The sequence below is a fragment of the Erinaceus europaeus genome, unplaced genomic scaffold (genome assembly GCF_950295315.1).
Source record: "Erinaceus europaeus unplaced genomic scaffold, mEriEur2.1 scaffold_400, whole genome shotgun sequence".
Lineage (NCBI taxonomy): Eukaryota > Metazoa > Chordata > Mammalia > Eulipotyphla > Erinaceidae > Erinaceus > Erinaceus europaeus.
In genome coordinates, this window is record NW_026647345.1 from 62,539 (window position 1) to 66,025 (window position 3,487).

The 3,487-nt window shown below is 59.1% G+C and overlaps 1 long non-coding RNA gene across 1 annotated transcript; it reads right to left on the reverse strand.

Annotated features, from left to right (window-relative positions):
• Window positions 1–1,392: 1,392 nt before the first annotated feature.
• Window positions 1,393–3,145, reverse strand: LOC132536311 (uncharacterized). Its single transcript, XR_009547941.1, has 2 exons — window positions 2,571–3,145; window positions 1,393–1,930 (listed from the first exon to the last, which is right to left on the reverse strand). It is a non-coding gene; the product is annotated as an uncharacterized LOC132536311 (long non-coding RNA).
• Between the last annotated feature and the right edge of the window lie 342 nt (window positions 3,146–3,487).

A 3,487-nucleotide genomic window follows, 5' to 3' on the forward strand; every position in this document is an offset into this window, starting at 1 on the left:
ACTGCGGCTGCCCAGTGTTGTCACTACTGCAGCTAATTTAACAACCCTCTCCTTCCCGCCCTCTTGGGGTGCCGAGAGCCTCACTTTCTCACTGTGTTTCCGGGGATTTGCCACGGTGGGTGCCCCCACCTCCCCTGTCACTTCTCATGCAAGCCCCCCCACAACCCCCCCCAAAAGACAGAGAAGTTCAGGCTCACCTTGACAGAGATCACCGGGAAGCCGCTGGAGCGAGCTGCTTAGAGGAGTCCCTCTCCTGTGGGCCCTGCACGTCTGGCCCCCAACAATTTATCCCCCCGGCAAGGCCGGGCACCCAGGCTGACCCCGCCCCGGCCCCCCAAGGCCACCGGCAGCTGCTGCTATATTGAGTGGAAATATGATGTCACATCGTAGGTGACTAACCCAACGTGGTGGCCATACGAGCCATCGGCTAAATATGACAGCCTTCCCTCATCTTGACCTTTGGGGGGCGGGCTGAGAAGGGGCTCGACCCAGGCTCCCCGCCACCCCTGGCCTGACTGTCCAAACCCCACAGGGCAGGTGAGGACACAAGTGACCTCAAGACCCCCAGGTGCCCTCCCCGGCAGGTGAGTCCCACCCAAGACAATGTCCACCCCCCCCCCCAGGCCTTGGGAGCAGGGGCATCTAGGTACTTGAGTCTTTGTCTCCCATGAAGGCAGAGAGTGGAACAGACCACAGCTTCAAGTGTCCTTCAACTGCTGGGGCCTGAGCCGCATCACACAGAGGGCACTAACCGAGGGAGCTTTTTCACCGGCCCAAGATGTCTTATAGAAAAGCTGTGCTGTGTGTGTGTTTGCAAGGGAGAGAGAGAGCAGGGCACCACTCTGGCACACTCTATGCCAGGAATAGAGCACAGGACCTCCTTCATTTCAAAGCTCTGGCCATGACACCACCTCCCAGGCCACAAGACGTCCTTATTCTCACAGAGAATCAGGCGGGGAGACCAGAGGGGTGCTCAGATCTGGCAGGTGAAGTTACCGGGGATTGAACCTGAGGCTTCTGAGGCCTCAGCACACAAGTATGGTGTTCTTCCTCTGTACAATTCCCTGGGTCCCCATTTTTTGCTTTTCTTGAACAATTGTGTTATTTAACTCATGTACAGAGAGGGCGGCCGGGGGGGGGGGGGGAGACCCCAGAGCAGTGCTCTCGAATGTGTGACTCCAGGAATATTCCAGGCCTTGGGCTCACAAGTCCTGCGCTCTACCAGCTGAGTCATTTCCCCAGCCTCTGTATTGATTTATTGATTTTATTGATGTATTAGTGAGAGGGAGGCAGACATAGCCAGAGCCTTACTCTGACACGCTTGCCGTGGGGGAGCGAGTTGGGACCACACGTTAAATTAGTGCTCTGTGTGCTGACCGACCACGCCACCCCCGGGCTCTTCTCAAAAAGAGATTTTATTTTGTAGGGCGGTTAACTATTCACAGCAAAACTGAGCCAGAGACGAAGGCACAGGGAACCCCTGCGCCCAGCCCTGCACCCCACCTGACGTACCCGAGGTGACAGTGTCCAGCTGATGCTACACTGTGACTGGAAGCCTGCAGCTGGCATTAGGACGCGTTCCTGGTCAGGGACTTGGACACACGGACGATGCCACCTCTCCACGCGGTGTGCAGGCCAGCTGTGGCCCATCCACGATGCCAGCCCCCGGCCTCTGTGCCGTGCCCGTCTCCTTCCTGCAGGTTGACCCGTGTCTGGGCCACTCGGCTGGCTCCTCCCCCCAGCCCCAGGTCTCCCGGGCTCCGTTTCTCAGCACCACAGCTTAGGGTTTCCCGGTGTTGATTCTATTTCTCTGTCCACACACGGGCTTCTGACCTTCGTTCTGGTGGGGCTGATGCTAAAAGTGGAGGTGGCCGCAGGGCTGGTCCTTCTGTGCTGGGCCCCGAGTTCCCTGCTCACCTGCTCAGGTAGCCTGCACAGCGGGTGTGTGTGTGTGTCTGTGCGCACACGTCTTTGGTGTCTGGCAGAGTTCACATGTTCACATGTGCAGCACCGAACAGGAGCAGCTAACACAGCACCCCAGATACCACCTGGGGACTTACTGCTACCTATACTCACCCACCACTCATTCACCCGTCTATCCATCCACCATCCATTCACCTTCTCACTCATCCATCCATCTTCCCATCCATACATAACATCCATCTTCCCATCCATCCATCCATCCATCTTCCCATCCATCCTCCCATCCATCTTCCCATCCATACATCCATCCATCTTCCCATCCATCCATCCATCTTCCCATCCATCCATCCATCCATCCATCTTCCTACCCATCCATCTATCTTCCTATCCCTCCATCTTCCCATCCATCCATCCATCCATCCACCCATCCATCCATCTTTGCATCCATCCATCCATCTTCCCATCCATCCATCCATCCATCCATCCATCCATCCATCCATCCATCTTCCTATCCATCCATCCATCCACCCATCCATCCATCTTCCCATCCATCCATCCATCCATCCACCCACCCATCCATCCATCTTTGCATCCATCTTTGCATCCATCCATCCATCCATCCATCCATCCAAACCCCCACTGAGCACCTGCTGTGAGTGTGTCCTGGCTGGGAAGAGGTCAGAGGACCCTGCTGGCATTTCAGCTCGAGCACCTGTGGCCTCGCCAGCAGCCTCTCTCCATTAATGAGGTCAACTCCTAGACGGGAAAGGTGTGCCTGGTAGACGGGGGACACCGAGCACACCTGGCGGCAAGCGTCTACCTGAACGAGGACCCCGTTCTCTAATGACCACACTCCCATCACGTGGCCTGGCCCCTCTCAGCACCCCGTGCTTGGGAACCTGGGCACTTGGACTGAAGAGGGAGTGGCAGCCACGCAGCAATGGATGCAGGGAGAGATTAAAGGGGCTCCAACCAGATTCCTGGGGGGGGGCAGAGCTTGGTTTGAGGAGTCCTCGGCGAGGAGTCAGCCTGCATTCCTGCACCAGCAGGGGAAGAGCCCTGTGGCCCCCAGCCCTAGCCAGGCGGGTTCCCGGGACCCTGTGCCTGCTCCCAGCCCCCCACCCCGGGTCAGCAGCCTTGCCATCCCTGCCCCCACCCCCACGTGGGCTTTGCCTATGTCACTGCTGAGTCACCTGCCCACTCGGGAAGCCGCCTGGTGCCCCTGCCCCTGCCCTGCCCTGCCGGGGAGCCTCCTTCCACATTAGCACCAGCTGGGGGGGGGGGGGGGGGCTGGGGCCCATGGCGGGGGCGGGGGCGGGCAGAGAAGGCCCAGTCCTGAAATGACACGAGAGAGCTGGCTTACCCAAGGTTTAAAAATGGCAAGCTGACTCAGCGTGCTCTTCACTCCTGCGACCCCGACCCGAGCTGGCCAGCAGGTCCCCCCAAGCTGTCCCCGTGTCTGTGTGTCCGGCCCTCCAGACAGACTGGATGAAGCCCCCTGCGGGCTCCCCTCCCCGGCAGGCAGGAGTGGCCACAGGCCCCGGGGGCTGGCGGGGCAGGAGGT